Source organism: Strix aluco, chromosome 16, assembly GCF_031877795.1.
Source record: "Strix aluco isolate bStrAlu1 chromosome 16, bStrAlu1.hap1, whole genome shotgun sequence".
NCBI classification, from domain to species: domain Eukaryota; kingdom Metazoa; phylum Chordata; class Aves; order Strigiformes; family Strigidae; genus Strix; species Strix aluco.
In genome coordinates this window covers 20,373,608-20,390,458 of record NC_133946.1, presented here as the reverse complement: position 1 = coordinate 20,390,458, position 16,851 = coordinate 20,373,608, and the positions used below count along the sequence as shown (strand labels likewise).

At 50.2% G+C, this 16,851-nt stretch overlaps 1 protein-coding gene and 1 non-coding gene across 6 annotated transcripts in view; one reads left to right on the top strand and one right to left on the bottom strand.

Annotated features, from left to right (window-relative positions):
* Nucleotides 1–4,395: 4,395 nt before the first annotated feature.
* On the bottom strand, nucleotides 4,396–4,468 carry TRNAA-AGC (transfer RNA alanine (anticodon AGC)). Its single transcript has one exon. It is a non-coding gene; the product is annotated as a tRNA-Ala (tRNA).
* Nucleotides 4,469–4,617: 149 nt separating this feature from the next.
* The window catches only part of LOC141930590 (uncharacterized), an 84,372-nt gene continuing 72,138 nt past the window's right edge, over nucleotides 4,618–16,851 (top strand). Inside the window, exon 1 of one of the 5 annotated variants that reach the window (XM_074841661.1) lies at nucleotides 4,618–4,731. The gene's annotated coding sequence lies outside the window, so the exon portion shown is untranslated. Of the gene's footprint in view, nucleotides 4,740–16,851 lie in introns of all 5 variants that reach the window. The other 4 variants (XM_074841659.1, XM_074841658.1, XM_074841660.1 and 1 more) reach the window with 4 other exon arrangements.

Sequence of the window (16,851 nt, the reverse complement as noted above, 5' to 3'; positions counted from 1 at the left end):
GCTGCCAACGTCACGAGTCTGTAAAGGACAAAGTCTAGCATTTGTTAGAGGTTTCACAGAATCACAGAATCATCCAGGTTGGAAAAGACCTTGAAGATCATCCAGTCCAACCATTGACCTAACACTGACCATTCCCAACTCCACCAGATCCCTCAGCGCTGGGTCAACCCGACTCTTCAACCCCTCCAGGGATGGGGACTCCCCCCCTGCCCTGGGCAGCCCATTCCAACGCCCAACAACCCCTTCTGCAAAGAAATCCTTCCTAAGAGCCAGTCTGACCCTGCCCTGGCGCAGCTTGAGGCCATTCCCTCTTGTCCTGGCGCTTGTTCCTTGGCTCAAGAGACTCATCCCCAGCTCTCTGCACCCTCCTTTTAGTTTCAGAGTGGTTTATGTCACGTGGATCTTCTGTAAACCTCCTGCCCTGGTCAAAGCACCTGCTACACACTGGTCTGTGCTGGTGAAAAACTAGATTTACAAGCCAGGTAGGTATGCCAAGATGTTATCAGCTTCTACCTCCCTGTCATCCCTTTGGCTGCCCTCACTGTGGGGACAACAAAAGGCATCTCGGGAAAAATCTATTGCCCTTTCCCCAGCAAGCAGGACCAGGCTGTCCTACTCACCGAGATATACACAAGTCCAGAGGACACTGTGCCAAATGGGGCTGAGAAAGCCAACAGCAAACACCCGTGAGAAATGCATGTGTGTGTCTTTCCACGGAAAAAGTGGAAGACTCCTGGTGTAGAAGGTATGTCCATTTGGGCATTTGCACAGACTCAGCTCTGACTCCCTGAGGAGTCTGACAGTGACAACTGCCCTGTGTTCCCTTCTTCTTTATCACCACTTCTCCATGTCCTTTTTGAGGTCACTCAATTTTTCTCCCCTTTCTTTCGGACCTCCCCTTCCTTTGGCCTTTGTGCCAGGGAGGGAGAGCACGCTGCCATCCAGTCACCCCTGCTGCCTGTGGGCATGGCTGGCATCGACCTGGCAAGGGTAGATCTTGTGTCCTGGGATCTGAGGAAGTTGAGATGTGTCTCTGTATTTAAGACGACTTCATTTTAAGACTAAATTTACACACATAACCCTAGAGCGAACTTACAAAAGAATACTTAAATTAAGCTTATTAGTGTCAGCTGAAAGATTTGCCTTTTCCCCCTCTAGCAGTTTCCCGTTCTGTCCTCTCTGCTCTCATGATCCCTCTGTGCATATATTTAATTGCAATTAAAGACAATAAAATTTTCAGGGTAGTGACAGATCTTTTGCTAACTTGACCATGTGATGCCTACCAGTGAATTCACTACATAAATTCAGCCGTGGTGATCAAAACAGCAAGTCGTAAGCATGTGCCCAGCTCCATTTGTTGCACTGAGAGCTTTGTTTTAACTCCTACTTGATCTATTGCTGGAAGCCATTTGTTCCTTGAGCTTACCAGCGACTTGAAGCAAGGCTTTGTAGGGGGAGGAAATGCAAAACGTGGGTCATTCCTGGAGAGCCAGCGGGCTGATAAAGCACTGGGAAGCACAAGCATCTGCGGAGCCAAAGTGGAGAACCCAACAGTGGGGCTTAGCTGATGCCTCCAGAGGAAAAAAAATAAGGAAAATAAACAGATGCTGGTAGCATGCAGCTGCGAGGAGGCCGAGCAAGCTTCAGGCTCCTCAGCAAATACAAGCAAATGCTCCCCCCGACTTGCATGTGTGCACGCACACATATGGACGCTCCATACTGTGGCAACTCGTTATAGATTCCCACAAGAAAGCCATTAGGGAGGAATTTTTAGCTGTTCTGATGTGGTCATCTTGTTCTTGTAAAAGAAAAGCTGGTCTCTTCATTTCACGCTGATTTTATTTTTTCAGGAGGTGGGAATCATTATAATGGAATAATGCTGTGAGTATACGCATAATATTTTATCCTTGCATATACAGTCTTTTACCGTGGGTCCAGTGAAAATGGGACCCCAGGAAAATGGGGCTTTCCAGACGTGTTCATCAACCACTGCACTGCATTGACCTGCAGGAAAACTATGGTCAGGGGAACTTTTTGCCCAATCCTGCTTTTCTTCTGCATCTTCTGCCTCAGCCTGTGGCACTTGTTGCCTGCCAGTCTGCAGAGGGCGATGCAGCATCAGTTTGACCAGAATTATGGCCCTTTAGTTTTCCATCATCCCGAGGTTGCCCGTGGTCACCAAGATACTGCAGAGGTTGAGGGCTGAGATGAGGCCAAAGCTTGGGGGAAAAATGAGAGGACCAGAGCAGAGGCACAAATGTTTTTCACAATACAGACTCTTCATGCCGGCTGCATAGCAGCTGATGAAATAGGAGACTGTGATGGATTTCACTTTCCTGTTAAATCCTGCTGCATGGGAAGACTCAGGTCCTTTGCTGAAGCTTTGAAGACCATTGTAGTGACAGCTGATTGTTTCGTGCGTTTGTCTGCGACTCAGAAACCTAAGTGTAAATCAGCTTTAAAAGGCAAGAGTGAAATCTTCAAGCTAAAAAAAAACCCAACAGCCATACACTCATTTGTTTTTCAGGCTTCAGTTTGCATGTTACCATTGTCATTTTCTGGAAAGGACTGGTGGATGTCCACTGCTGGTGGAGACATCTCTCTCTAGGCTCCGTGAGACCACCCATGAAAATTCATTGGTATTTGTACCAGATAATCACTTTGAAAAGCCACTGCCTCCTCTCTTCAATCCAGTTTTTCTTTGGGCTATTGGGAATTAATTGGGAATTGTCTCACTTAAGCATACATGCTGCCTATAAAGAAGGGCAGTGGGGTTAGAAGGACTTTTGAAGACCTGCAGGAGTTAAAGAGTAATATAGACAGGACTGGAGCCTGGGGTGCAAAAAGAGCATAGCTAAGTAGTGTTGCTCTGCACGTGAGATTTATTCAGACAAAAAAAAAAAAAAAAGAGTTTCTCTGGGCTTATTCTTTTTAAAGGGTGACCCAGTAATAGTAAGGCTTCTTACTCTTTCTGAAGATGCAGTTTAATGGAAGGATGTCACAGAAGAATTTGGTCAGTCTGGAAGGAACCCGCTGATGTTTTCCACTGTGCCCCAGGTCCTGCTTGGGTGTCTGGTGGGATTTAAGAGCACGAACTCCGAGCCAGATCCCTTCCCTCACCAGCCAGCCCAGGGCTCGGTGTGTGCTCTGCAGAGGGGTGAGCCTACCCCCGGCCCACTGCCAAGGTTTGGGGATGGGGTGTTTTGCAGCTCACTGCTGTGAGCAGCTCGAAAGCTGAATTCCACTCTGCCATTGAAATCTGTCAGAAAGGTCATTTCCTCACCTGTGTAACTGGAGAAAGTGCGCAGAATTGTTTTCCACCTTCACTTTCCAGTTCAGCTTGTGACTGGGATGGAAATGCCAGCTGAGTGTATTCATATGAGGTTGGGTTTTCTTCATGATACACCTTCAGTTTTTAAAATCTGCTCTCTTTTTCTTTAAAGCATTTAATTATTCCTTGTGGCTTGTTGCAGGAAAATAATAGCAGAATGTGAAAAATATGAATATTTGCCTGAAGTTTGCACCTGTATAAGTTGACTGAGCAAAATCTTGCCAGTTTTTCACCTAAATGGCACGTACATCAATGCCTCCTTGAGGTATTTCGATTCCTCCTCAAATTTACTAAAGGCAAATGAGTGTTTCGGCTCTATCGGAGGCTCCCAGGAGAGGGAATCTCTGGGCTTCTCCTGCTTCTGGACGGGATGAGCAGGTGAGGGCTGGGGCCGGAGCTGCCGTGGGAAGAACTGGGGGGAGTGGGTCCAGAATGAAGTGAGAAGCTGGTGCAGGGTCTGGAGCACAGGTCTGATGGGGAGCGGCTGAGGGAACTGGGGGGGTTTAGTCTGGAGAAGAGGAGGCTGAGGGGAGACCTCATGGCCCTCTACAACTCCCTGAAAGGAGGGTGCAGAGAGGGGGGATGAGTCTCTTGAGCCAAGGAACCAGCGCCAGGACAAGAGGGAATGGCCTCAAGCTGCGCCAGGGCAGGGTCAGACTGGCTCTTAGGAAGGATTTCTTTGCAGAAGGGGTTGTTGGGCGTTGGAATGGGCTGCCCAGGGCAGGGGGGGAGTCCCCATCCCTGGAGGGGTTGAAGAGTCGGGTTGACCCAGCGCTGAGGGATCTGGTAGAGTTGGGAACGGTCAGGGTGAGGTTCATGGTTGGACTGGGGGAGCTTTTCCAACCGAGACAATTCTGTAATTCTGTGAGAAAGAACAAGGCCCTCTCCCAGCGCTGCGCATACAGCAGAGCGCTCTGCTTGCCTTAACCACGGGTTAAATAAACGTATCTTTATGAATCTTAAGGAAGCAAATAAGAATTTAAGGAATTTTTAACAAAAAAGGGTAAAGCGCGTCGTTGGATGGCGGAGGCAGAGCGTTGCGGCCTGCAAGGAAAAAAAAGGCGTGGAGAATGCGGGCATCGATCCCGCTACCTCTCGCATGCTAAGCGAGCGCTCTACCATTTGAGCTAATTCCCCTCCCTACACACTGCCGCCGCCGGCGCCACTCTATTCTCTTCTCGCGAGAGGCCGCGCGGCGCCGCCGCTCCCGCGTTCAGCTGGGAGGGGGGGCTCGTACTGCGCCTGCGCGGGGCCGCGCCGCCCGGGGCTTGTGGCGGTGGCGCGCGGCGGGCCGGGCCGGGCCGGGCTGGGCGCGCGCGGCGGCTGAGGATGCGCGGCGGGGCCGGGAGCTCGCGCCCGCCCGCGCGGCGCCCCGCGGTGAGGAGCGGAGGGGACGCGGGGTGAGGAGGTTTGAGGAGGTTTGAGGGGGTTTGAAGGGCGCGGGAGTGCGCGGCGGGGTCCGCCTGGGGCACGGCGGCGTGTGGAGCCTGAGGGGAGCGTGTGTGGGGAAGCACCGGCCGCGGGGGGGAGGTGGGTGTAAAGAGGATGTGTCTGAGGGGAGCGGGGGGTGTGGAGTGGACGGAGCTCTGTGCCCGGGGGCACCGGGTGGGGGCTGCAGAGGTGTGTGAGCCCGGAGGCATCGCGGGGTTGGCGGGCAGCGGTGTGTCGGGGGCACCCCCGGGAGGGAGAGCGTGATGTGAGGGGGGTGGCCCGAGGGCTGCGCGAGTGGGGGCCTCGGGAAGGCTGCCAAGGGCTTGGGGTGCACGGGGAAGCGTTTTGCGGGCCGAAGGGCTGTGTGGTTGGGGGGGGGGGGGACTGCGAAGGGCTGTGTGCCGAGGTGGGGGTGCGTGGAGGGTCAGAGCACCCAGCAGAGTCCCTGCTAGGGGGCTGGGGCGCTCCCTTAAGTCTTGGTGAGGTTTCAGTGAGGTCAAAACAGAACCAAAAAAACCCCAAAATACTGTTGGTTTCCCCCCCCCCCCGCCCACCTGCCCCTGCTCACCTCGGTTGCTGTCGGGGGAGGCTTGAGGCGCGCTCCTTGGGGGACAGGGTGGTGAGCATCCACCTGCCCTCCCCAGCCCTGCTGCTCCCTGGGGACACGCGGGGTGGCCCATGTGATGGCCTGGGTGTCCAGTGGGCAGCTGGGGGACCCTCCAAAATATCTGCTGCCTGGGGTGTCGCTGGCAGTGCTGGTGGGATGGCCAGGTTGGGTCCCTGCGGGTGGCGGTGGCTGTTGGAGATGCGGCAGCTCAAGCGCCTGAACTAGGGAACCTGCTGCTTGCGGTTGGTCTGCCGTGCCTGGCCATACCTCCTTTAACAACACCATCCAAAAGAGTGAAACCTGCCACCGTGGTGAATCATGAGGTCTTTTCCCTCAAGAAATGGTTCCGGTTGCTGTTGTGCTCCAACTGAAGTGGAGTTAAGTGCAACATCTCCCCGCTGGATGAGGAAGATGTTGGGTCTGGCGCCTGTCAGAATGGCGGATGAGGGCATGTGCTGGAGCCTTCTGGGGAGCTGCACGGACTGGCTGGATTTGGTGCCCCGTTTTTGGTGGAAAAAGGGGATGTGTTCAATCAGGGCATGCATAGCAAAGCAGGTGATGAAGCCGGTGAGAGTGTCGGGATATTTCTCTGACAGCACCATGCTGAGGAAGAAGAGGCTATTCATGGGCTTCATGCTTTAATTTAAAGCCGTGTTCAGCAGCAGCGATATCCAGGATTTAGTTAAAAACCTGTCGTTCTAGTAAATGGCTTGCCTTGGGCTTCCCCTCTGATGTTCCCGAATAAGAAAAGGCAAAACCGAACAGTGGTGAAGGCCAATGCAAAATGGTTTCTAAACCAAAGAGATTACAAAATCGCTTCTATTGTATAATCTTGGTGGTGGCTGCTTAACACCTTGCTGTTTGGAGAGCAGCAAAGTCCGGGGCTGAGCGGGCAGGGCTGCAGGCAGTGATGCCTGTCCCCAAGTTACTGCAGTTCACTGAGCAGCAGAAAAGTTGGAGAGAGAGACCTGTTGCAGCTTTTGTTCCATCAGGCTCCTGGGTGCTTTACCCTGGTTCCTTTCCTGCAGCACTTTTGTGCTTCTACCTCGGCTGTGTTCAAGCCATTGTACCGTTGGATTTAAAACCCCTCTCTGCTCAATTTTACACACTTCCTAAGGGATTTGCTTTAGTTCTTCTTCTGATGTACAAGTTACTTTTTTTCCTGGATGCATTTGTTGAGCTAGCCTCCTCCAGGACGTGAATTTCTGATTAAATACTCCTATATATCAACAGCTTTACAACTGAAAAATAGGTTTTTAAAAATTATTTATTTCTTTTCCTTGACAGGTTCTGGTCTGTGAACAGGCTCTGCCTCTTGCAGAGTTTGCTTAATAGCTTCTTTGAATTATATTTTATTGAACTACTTGGAATTTTAAATTTACTCCTCTTTTGTCATTTTCAACATACTGATATGTTGCGTCTGACTTTAAAGGGCTTGTGAGGCATGATCTAGGCTCTTTGGAAACTGTCCTGCTTTTCGTTTATCGTTTTCACAGTTGTGAGCTTCCTTCTTGTGTTGGGTTTTTTTTTTCAGCAAAGGGGAGATTGGCCAACAAACATGTTCTGAAAGACATGTTTATCTTCTAAAAAAACCCTAACAGCAGCCGAACAAGCAGGCAGCCGCACCCATGCAGCAGTATGATTTCTTATCTTGGAGCTTGACTCATAATTCTGATGGCTCTTTACCTCTATCGTTATTTTAAAAAGAAAGTAGTTTTCTTAGCTAAGCTATTCCCCTGGGTCCCAGGCTGAAGAGTGTTGCACGTGTGTTGTTTCTTTTTCTGATGTCCTCCTGTCCCTTTTACATCACCCTGAGCTGCAGGACCCCCGTAATCTTGCCCATAGGCTGGTTTGTTGGTTTTTGTTTTGGGGTTTTTTTTTCCTAATATGCAGAAAATAGGAGATGCTTGAGAGTATCTCCTGCTGGCAAATTTCACCTTCAATGCAAGTGATAGCGTTTCACCAGCTTGGTTTTGCAAAACATCAAGTCGACTCTGTGGAGCTGGAAAAAATGTTTCAGTCTGAGTTTTGCATAGACGCTCTCAGATGTGAGGTTTCACCGCCTGGGTGTTACATGTGTTTTTCCTGTCACGGGGCAGTCTGCCTCCCTGAATCGTTGTGTTGCTGCGAGCAACTGGCAGAGCAAAGGCAGGAGCAGGGGGAGAGAGGACTCCCTTCAGCCTTGCTTCATCAGCCCCAGCCACAGTCTCCCTCATTAGTTCCTTGTGTGGTTTATTAACAGGGTTGTGCGGGATCTTTTCTCACAGCAAAACCCCTTTTTTTTCTTTTTTTTTTTTTTATTTTAGAATTAAAATTGCACTGAAGAGTGTGTGTTAAGATCGACTTTGAAACTCAAAGCCTGTTAGTCCTTCACAGTCACGCTGGAGTAATTCCCGTGCTTTCCTCTTGTGCATTTTAATTACAGGAGAGAGTAGTTGAGCTCTCACAGCTCAAGCTGTTGTCTCTACTCTGCAAATAAGGTTTCCCCTTGCTATCTTTTACTTGCTTTGGCAGTGCAGTGCACCTGGGTCTCCATACCTGGGGCAAAGATTGTTCAAGTGCTGCTGAATCTCCGTTTTCTCCTTGCGGTCGCTCCCAGCCAAGGACAGAGAAGTCCCTTTGCAGGTGACTGGAAAAAACCCCACCTAAACAAACTTACAGCTGCTCTGTGCAGAGAACAGCCCCCAGAGATGCTGAAGTTGCAGTGCTGTTGGCGGAGCTTTGTGGTGGGGTTGCTTGCTGCATCCCTTTTAGGTTTCGGCAGCCTGTGGCACTCGCAGTTGTCCATTTTATTGGGTAGTGCAGGGGTGGTTTAAGGGCTGGTTTGTGCCAAATCACTCAGCATGGCAGTGCAATAGCTGCTGTGTGATGGAAGGCAGTTTTTAGCACGTGCTAGATAATCTTCTATGCTGAGGTTAGCAATCTTGGCTGGTTTGCTACGATACGCCTCCCCATTTTACTTAGCAGTAGGTATTTCTGAAACAGCTATTCTGACTCTAGTGCTTGCTCTGAGGCTTTCGAGGTGGATGGATGCTCTCCTTAGCTGTGGGTTTGCTTTGACACCCTCAGCATTGGATATTTGCAGAGGCACTGGTGCAGATTCTCCTCGCTATGTGTCTGCTTGAGCACCAGCTTCCCATACTTCCCGGCTCAGCATCCCTCTGGCTTGCTCCTGCGCGTGCCGTCCCCCTCTGTGCTGCAGGAGAGCTGAATTGGGGTTGGAAGAGAACTGGCAAGAGACGTGGGTGTTCCTAGAAAGATACTGATTGCCCTGGACAGTTCGGGTTTGTTTCTTTTGTCTCCCTGGCTCTCGTCACCAGGTCGGGCTCGTTAGGGCAGCAGCTCGTTGGAGGATGGAGAAACAGTGCAGGCTTTGCGGGTTGAGACTGGAGTGGTGCCATCCCAGCCTGCCTCTCTCAAGTGTTAAGTCTGAGGCAGCCTGCCTGGTAATTCCATTAATGGGAGCCTAGTGCCGGAGAGATAAATGTAATTCCAGGGTAAAGCCGACACTCGGGCTCAAATGGAGAGGATTTACTGGTTCTCCCGGGTGCGCTGCTGTGAGTAATGTACTCCTGTGTTACCCACAGACAATGTTTAAAGTCTAGATGTCAGTGCAAAGACCGGGCAGTGATAAAAAAACCTGCTGCTAAATCTGCATGTGAAGAAATCCTTAGCTCTGGAGCCTAGCTGTCTCTTTGCAAAAGGTTTTACCAGGAATAAAAGTTTCCTGCTTAGCTCCAGACATGCAGGATGACACAGAGATCAGCAGCGAGCCGATTCAGGAGACAGCTTGCATGGGATACATCCAGAATGAACTCTCTGTGTATAATCAGTGCAGAGCAGAAATGATACCCTGTGTATATCACACCAGAAAGCTTGCAAGCACATCAGAGCTATCCACAATTGCAAGTAGCACAAGCTCCTCCACATTTTTGGGCAGTGTGGTCCAAGCTTGAATTCAGAGATTACTGTCCTGGCCAGCTGTTTTCCCAGTTCAATTTCTTTTTTTTGCAGACTACATCTTCCTGTTTGCAATTGTATAATACCCTCACGGCACCATCAGCAAGTCTTGTGTTGAAAAGGAATGGTTAAATGGGATATTTTTAGCTCTCCTTGTGGCTCGGATCCTGGAAATCAAATACAGGAGCCAGCACCATTCAGCTTTATGCAGAGGAGCAGTTGCATCTGTCAGGGTGGGAGTTCACAGCACCAATGAGCCCCGGTGCTGTGGTAACCCAAAAATCAAGCAAACGAGGTGCTTGCCCCCAGCTTTTGGAGCTCAGCACAGGATTTTCCTTGTGAGCAACTACTTGTCATCAGTGCAAGGGGTTGAAAAAAAGGTCCACAAAGAGGAAGCTGGTGCTGGGGATGCTCAGCCCCCTGCGTGCCACCGTCACGCCAGCTTTGCCTGAGTGCCCATGGGTACAAATCTGATCTCCTTTGGACTTGGGGCCCTGCTGGCATCCTGACAGCAGAATTAAAGCCAGCTTGCTCAGAAATGCTTGTTTGGTGGTGTGTTCAGCAGCTTGCCAATGCCTCCTCTGCCATGAGAGGTGTGAGGGAGATCTGCTTTTTCAGTGAGGTGGGGTGCATTGCTGGTGACCGAGCAGCAGCTGGGACAGCCGCCCAAAGTCCACAGCCTGCTCAGGCATCTTTTACTTTTCTTTGCAGCAGTGGTGCAGACGTGCCTGACTTCTTTACACACACGCTTGGGGCCAGCTCAACTGCCAGACATCAGTGGGATCTCATTGGGACTCGCCACATGGCTCAAGTTTTTAAATCTCCTGCCTCCCCTTCCCTTCAGTCTCGCTCTCTGATGAGTGAGGGTCACGCTTTGCATGCCTTTCCCTGGCTGCTGAAGCCGAAGCCTGCCAGGAGCAGGGAAGAGTGTGCTGTGGAAACCCCTCTGGCAGCTGCCTTGACCAAGCGTGGGAGCGCCACGTCCGCAGCTCACCACCGTGGTGGCAGGATGTTGGGGGGATGCAGGCATCAGTCTGAGCTACTGCAATTGCTTTTTTTTTTTTTTTTGAGTTTCCCCCATTTGCATTGTAGCTGACTACTCAAGTTTTAGTTTAGTAGCGTGATTTTCTTTTCGCAAGATAAAATTTTTGAGTGTGTCTTTTCCTGCTTTCATAGCTCTGACGTCTGATTTGGACTTGAGCAGAGCAAAGTTGCACCGATAGTGAATTGTGTATCTTGTCAAACGTTTCAATTCAGAGTAGACAAGGAGGGAGCAGGTAAAAAAATAACCTGCATGCTTAGAAATTCAGTTTCTCAAAGTGTTGTGTCTGTGGTGTCTTGTTCTTACTGTTTCTCTCCTCCCTACCCCCACAGTTTCGTGAGTCAAAACCGGTCTTAAGAGCGTCGTTGTCTGAATGGGGGGGGAGGATGTAATATGTTCATTTCCTCTGGGTGGTAATAAAGTGGGTCAGAAGTGTTGCATGCTATTGCTGCTGATTACAATGCTAACCAGATAAAGTTACTGAAATTGTTTCAAAGCATCACTGTTTTCTTTGCTCCCTGACTTGTTGCATGAGTTTCACAGGGAAACCTGTATCTGATCTGCAAAGCATTGATTTGCTTGATGGCTCTTCTGGCCCTGCACCAAACAGTTTGGATGGCCCGGCACTGAGTTTGTTCTTTATGGAAGTATTTTTGAGCCACATCTGCATCCCCATCTGGTTTGCTGCCTAGCTGACCAGGCAGCTGTACCAATGCAGCTGTGGAGGAACAGCCTGAGCTGCTGTGGACTGACACCCATCATGCTGCTCCCTAGGAGACGGGGCTGATAGGACCATCGCTTGGCCTCCTGGAGACTCCAAGCCTGTTTGCTCTAGATGTCTAGAAGCTGAGCAAATATAGCCTGATAACACTGTCCTTCTGACTGTCTCGAGCTTATGGTGTAAATCCCACGGCAGGCTCTGCAGGTCATGAACTGAGGATGCTGAGCAGTGCTAGAGTTACCTTCAACAGCACGACATTTGGTGAGCGATGTTGCCTCAGTGCTGGGCTCTAACAAGATGCCTGTTCAAAAGCCACAAGCAACTAAACTTGCTGTTAATTCATGTTGCGGTATCACGGAGTCAGCTCCTCTAGGTCCTCTCTGAGTTTTAAGGCTGAAGACCTTCTGACAATGCGTCTGCTCAACTTTGGGGTGTTTGAGGGGTGATCTGATGGCTGTGCTGTACCTCTGTGTGGTGAAGAGATCTGGCTGGAGGCTGCTCAGGGTCTCCCATACTGCGAGAGAAAGATGCCATGAGATACAGTGGGTGGAATGTGAAGTGGAATGATATAGCTGAGAAAACCAATAAGCTTCAGAAGACCTTAACCACTGAAGGGGTTGAACTTGTTTCCAGCTGAATGTGATTAGCTTGCCTCTTAAAAGTGGGGTGCTGTAATCTGGTTTCAGTGGAAAAAATTGCATGGTGCATGTATTGAGACAAGGGGTGGACTCAGCTCCGTAAGTGTGTATGTGTGGCTTTCAGGCTCAGTCTGTAAATCCCCTCATTTATTGTGGCCTTTTGCAGACTGGTGAGAGCACAGGGGGCTTTCTTTCCTCAGCGTTGCCCTCACGGTGCTTTTAACATCCGAGGGTCAGGATGGAAATCGTTGTTGTCCTGCCCTCTAGTGTGCCAGCACTCAGTCCAGTGGTGGGTAGAGGCTCGGTGGCAGTCAGAGCTTTTCCCTCCAGCGCAGACTGGAGGGAACAGGTGGGAGATGGAGGGGTGTCTGCCCTTCTTTGGCAGTGGTGGACTGTTGTCAGCCCTCTGTGTGTCTAAGGAAATGGTTTTCCAAGTCATCTGTTGGGATTTTACAGGGATCTCTTCCCTTACTGCTTTCCTGCCTTGGGCATGGATGCCAGTTGGATCTCCACTGACCTCTTCCTGCAGCATGTCAAAGCGGTTCAATCCTTGGAGGGTTAAGGAGATATCTCCTGCAGGGTGCTGGATCTGGCACGGGGGCAGCTGGATGGACAGAGTCTGTGCCCAGAGAGGCTGGGCAGGGAGGGGTGATTGCTCCTCCAGCCCTTGGCTGGGGAACACATCCCTGGTCTTCAGTTTGTGGCTCAAACGGTGCTGCTAGTCCGTATTCTCCAGCTGCTGAAGTGGCAGGCTTTGCAATGAAAAGATTGGGTCAGCCAGTATTCTGCTTGAGCTGACAGAGCATGAATTTAGCTCTTCTTTTTTTATTTCAAGAAATTATATTAAGAAATGAGCAAAAGAGGCTGTGCACCAGAGGCTGCTCCTGCTGCAGACGTCGGCTTGCAAAGCTGTGTTGTAGAGTGATTCCTTCTGGTGCTGCAAAGCCGGTGGGGAAAGCAGAGCTGCGGCACAGGAGACCTCTGGGGAGGCAGGCACAGCCGGATGGCTGGCTTGCTTGCTTTGGCAGGTTGTCTTTTGAGCCAGACCTGAGCTGCTTTTTCCTGCAAGCCAAGGGAGCCGCCCTCTGCCCCAAGTCCCTGCTGCCAGGAGGTGGCACGCAGGTAACTGAAAGGTCCCCAGCATGAATGTCCTGTGGGTGGTGGCTCTTGTGTCCTGCCTAGCATCAGCTCTGTGGTTACAGCTAGTTGCAACTGACTTAGAAAACGGCTCTGTAAAAATTGGCAGGAATAAATCTGTCGTGGTTTGTTTGTTCTTCTTTAGATAAGACAAATTTCTGCAGAGGTGAAAGCTTGAGCTTTGTAATGAAGTCCATGATTTTCTTAAGGACGCTTCGGGCTATTTCTGGGATGTCCATGTGCTCTGCATGGTAACAGTTATCAGGAGAACTGAGAACAGGGCAGTTGGAGATGCATAGCTGGTTAACTGAGTTTAATGGAAACTCAATTTGAGTAGCTCTGTGCTTTTTCTGGTGGGGGGAAAAAAAACTGCATTAAGTAGAGGAGCAGGTCTCTGTTTCTGTGAAGGGTGTTTAAAGGAGGCTTGAACGTGAGGGGTTTAACTGTGCTCGTCTGTTGTCTGTTCGTGTCAAGGGCTGGCAGAGTTGGTGGTTTTGACACAGGCAAGGCAATGATCGCCTGGGGCCCTGGGACAGCTTCCTCAGGAGCCTCTGTGATTAGTGCTGGTTAACTGAGAAACTAAAAAGAGAGGATTAGCTCTGCCTCCTTCACCTCTGTACGGAGCTAGGGGTGGGGGAGCTCTATTGGGCTGCTGCTGGGATGTTCGGATGGTACGTCTGGGGATGCCAGTGCATCAGCTCCCTCTGCTCAGCACAGCTTCGTGGCGTGTACTTTTTTAGGTGAGGATCGTGCTCTTGCTGGTTTTGGAGGCAAGGTGGCTTGCAGGGCTGCGAAGGCTTGTGAGGGCAGCCTCCCCGGTACCCTGAGCTGCACCTGGGTCCTTTGGGACCCCTCTGTCCACCCCTGCGCTGGAGCAGAGGTGGGATGGAGGTAGAGGGGGCTCGGGCCACCCCATGCTGGGGACAAGCCAGCCTGTGAGGACCACGCAGGGCTGTGCTGCGTGCTCCCTCCATGCTCCTGGTGCTGTTGAAGGAGATCACGTCGCAGGATGAAGGGCTGGCTTAGAGTTTGAGCCTGTGCTTCTGTTTTTCCATCCTTATTTTCCAGGGTTTCTCTGCAACAAATTAGAAAATCCCTTCTATGGGCTGCCTTGACAGCCTCAGAAATGTCCAGATGGATTTGAACTTTGGTGCTGCAAAGGGCTTTGCATATTTATTTTCAGCATCCTGCTGTCTGCTTTGCTTAAGAGCTTTTTCTAGATCCTTCACATATGCTTGTCCTTGCTCCTCTTCTCCTGAAAACCATTTGAGAACACCCTTCAGCTATGGCAAAACACACCAAAAAAAAAAAAAAGTCCCCAAACCTCTTGGAAAAATTTTATTTTACCACTATTTCTTGGTAAGCTGCAGGACTTGCATAGCTGTGGTGTGTTGCTGTTTGGGTGCATCAGCTTGGTTTGGAGACCTTAGCGCTTCACTAGTCTGTTTTGGATGGGTCTTTAGAGAAGTGAGTGGCTGGGCACATTCAGCAGTGAATGGAGCCCTTAAAGTGATTTTTAAGTGACTTACCTCTGTGCAAAGACAAAGCTATGATGGATTGAAGTATTGTAGCTTGAAAGCCTCATCTAGGTTTCCAGATGTACCACGGTGCCATCTTTCTGAGGTTGTGCTTCCTATCAGCTTTAGCTGATCTCAGGCTGTTCTCCTGCCAGAAATCCTTCCTCTTTATTTTCCTCTTTCTGGGATGGCTTCCAGTTGGATCAGGCAAATGATAGTTGTTACCACAAGCGTAGAGATGACTGGGATGTCTAGAAGGGGGAGGAGGGAAAAGGCGGGACTGTCTGTTTTGGCAGCAAGGAGTGGTTTTACATCAGTTAAGCTGATGAGCATGTGGGAGTGGGCACGCCTTGCTGAAAGGGCAGCTGGGTAGTCCCTGGTAGAGCATGTCCTGCTTCTACCCCAGTTTCCCTCCTTGTAAAGGAGGGGTAAGGATTGCAAAGTGTGTTAATGTTTCCAGGAGGCTGCAGTGTTGGTAGAGTCCTTTGAGGTGCACTGCTGACTGATGGCTTCATGTATGTGCTGAAAATGTTCAGCTTCCCAGTTAACCCAGGGGAGGTATCCCTCCAGGAGTACTTTGAGCGCAGTTTTTAAATAAAATCTTCCGCTGAACATATCAAGGAGAATATTAGATTGAATATAAGGGAGGAAATTTTCTGCGATGAGGGTGGTGACACACTGGAACTGGTTGCCCAGAGAAGTTGTGGATGCCCCATTGTTGGAAGCATTCAAGGTCTGGTTGGTCGGGGCTTTGAGCAACATGATCTAGTGCAAGGTGTCCCTGCCTATGGCAGAGGGTTGGACTAGATGATCTTTAAAAGGTCCCTTTCAACCCAAACCAGTCTGTGATTTGACGATTTCTCTGCTTAAATACACTGCAGGCCAGGGCCTGATGTGTTAATGCCTCTCTGGAAGGGAGAAGGACAAATCCTGGTGTCCTGCCCTCCTCTAGCCATAAGGCTAGGAGTAGGTTTATTGTCCTGCTCAACTTGTTATAAACATTTATCTGACCCATCTTGGGCTGAAAAGCCGTTGTGAGTATGTTACTGCCTTGACAATGACTTCTCAAGGTCTCTTGAGTGGGGAGCCGGTGTGTCTTTGGTCATGCTCTCGACATGCTAGCTGTGTCTGAGGAGTTCATCATACGTGCTTGTGTTGAAGGGGGTTGTGCATTTTCCTGTTAAAAGCAGCACAGCTGCTCAGCCTTGCTGTCGGGTATGGGGGGCCAGAGCTGTTTGCTTGAGCTTGAAATTGCTGGTGTTGCAAGATCATCACAGGAGGGGGGGAGAAAATTAGCATAAGCCTCTTAAAGAAAACTTTATTACTTCTCCAAGCTGGCAGGAAACACCCCACCCCCCTATTAAGACTTCAAAGTAAGGTTTCTTTTATGGTGGGTGTATCTGCTTGTGTCAGAGGCATTAGCAAAGCTGCACAGTCAGGCTTGGGGTCTGCTCTCTTGGCCAGTGCCACCCTTCTCTTTTACTGCTTATGCCATACCGGTCGCTCCTGTGATGCAGAGCCCTCCTATTTCTCGGCCCCACTGTTTTGCTTGCACCCTTCACTCCTGGTCTGGTGATGCTTCTTTCTCCCCTTGTAGGTCACCCGGTATTGCTCAGTCCTCTGCCCCTATGCTTCCTAACTTTATTTAAAACTCCGGTGAATCTTTATTTGCCGCATTAGATGACATAAAATGTTACCATGTCTCTGCAGCACTAGTTCAGTCTGCCCAACAAGCAACATGTTGTGATGTCAAGGTCAAGGACAGAAAGAGATCACAGGGTTGGTGACATTGAGAAATGCATATTTTGGTGGACAAGTTGGAGCTGGAGGAAGGCAGCAGAGGAGCTTTGCTGGCATGAGTGTGTCATCCATGCTCTGCATTGCCTGGAGCATGGTTGTGTCTCCGGGGAGAAGCAGCCCTGGGGCTAGTGATGCTGGTGGACACTGCAAGAAGGGAGTTTGGGAATGGGGGGACACGTACTGATTCCGTGGCACTCAGCTGTGTTTCCAGTATATCTGGCTGCTGTGGAGACAAAATGCTTTGTCTGAGAGATGCGGTTGCTTTGGGAAGGCAAGCCAGGCCATCTTCATATGGGTTTGATTAAATCCAGCAGCCAGCAGCACTTAGAGAAGCGACAAGCAAGTTTGCCTTGCTCAGCAGTACTGGGAGGCGAGGAGTTTGAACTTTGCCGGTGATGTTTCTGCAATGTTGTCTAATAGTAGCAATTACGTTGAGAAAGTTGTTAGAGGAAAAAGGAGCTGGAGGCTGAAGGGAGAAAAGCTGTCTGCACGGCAGCCGTGCAGACACGTGCTGAGCCCTGGCGCAGGAGTGGTCGACGCCAATGCGGATGAAGTCCTACAAAGCTGATGTAGCCCCTTTAGATGTAAGTCATGTGAAGCTAAGGTATGAATTTCCTTGCTTGGGGGAGGAAAGTTGTCTTTCTGTACTTGTATAAATAAGCTGCCA